The following is a 909-nucleotide window of genomic DNA, read 5'->3' as shown; positions in this document are numbered from 1 at the left end:
TGTGGCTCGCGAGCCGCGGTTTGCCGACCACTACCCTAGGCCATGCACTCCTAACCGTTTCATGTGTCCCTACCATCCCTCCGCCTGCCGGAGACACTGACACACACAGGAAGTCAGCGCTACCACCGACACCCAACACCGGCCAAGCAGCGGAGGGTTAGAAAGAGCCGTGGCCCCAGCCGGTGTGGCTCAGTGGATAGAGCGTCGGCCTGCAGACAGAAGGGTCCCGGGTTCGATTCCTGATCAAGGGCACGGACCTCGGTGGCAGGCTCCTCCCCGGCCCGGGCCCTGGTCAGGGCGCGTGCAGGAGGCAACCCATCGATGTGTCTCTCTCACATCAATGTTTCTCTCTGTCTCGCCCTCTCTCTACCCGTCTCCCTAAAATCAGTGGGAACATATCCTTTGGGTGAGGATTTAAAAAATAAAGAGCCCTGGCCACGGGGTCACAGGGCTATAGGCCTGGTCACAGCTGGGCCTCCTTGACTTAACCCTTCTGCCCTTAAGTCCCTCCCATGGCGGCCTTAGTGTATCATTAGCATATTGAGCTTTGATTGGTTGAGCGGCTGACTGGACGACTGGGCACTTAGCATATTAGGCTTTTATTCTATAGGATGGTTTCCACTGACCTCTCTCCCAGTCCCTTAACCTTCCCTTCTGCTATGACCCGTCAGCCGTTAAGTCCCTCCCCTGGCGGCTTTTACATTCTCCGTCACCGTCATTTGGAACGGCGGCGGGAAGGCTTGTTGTTATACCCATTGTACAGATGGGAAAACCGAGGCCCGGCTTTCCCAGCTGGGCCTCCAGTGCCCCGTCTGTAGCTGAGGGCACTGGCTCTGCTCCTGTCTGACTCCTCCTCCAGCGTGACAGTGAGGAAGCTGGGGTGGAGCCCAGATGGGGTTCTGGCTGGAC

Source organism: Myotis davidii, unplaced genomic scaffold (genome assembly GCF_000327345.1).
Source record: "Myotis davidii unplaced genomic scaffold, ASM32734v1 scaffold1622, whole genome shotgun sequence".
NCBI classification, from domain to species: domain Eukaryota; kingdom Metazoa; phylum Chordata; class Mammalia; order Chiroptera; family Vespertilionidae; genus Myotis; species Myotis davidii.
Note: the sequence above shows the minus strand (reverse complement) of the source record.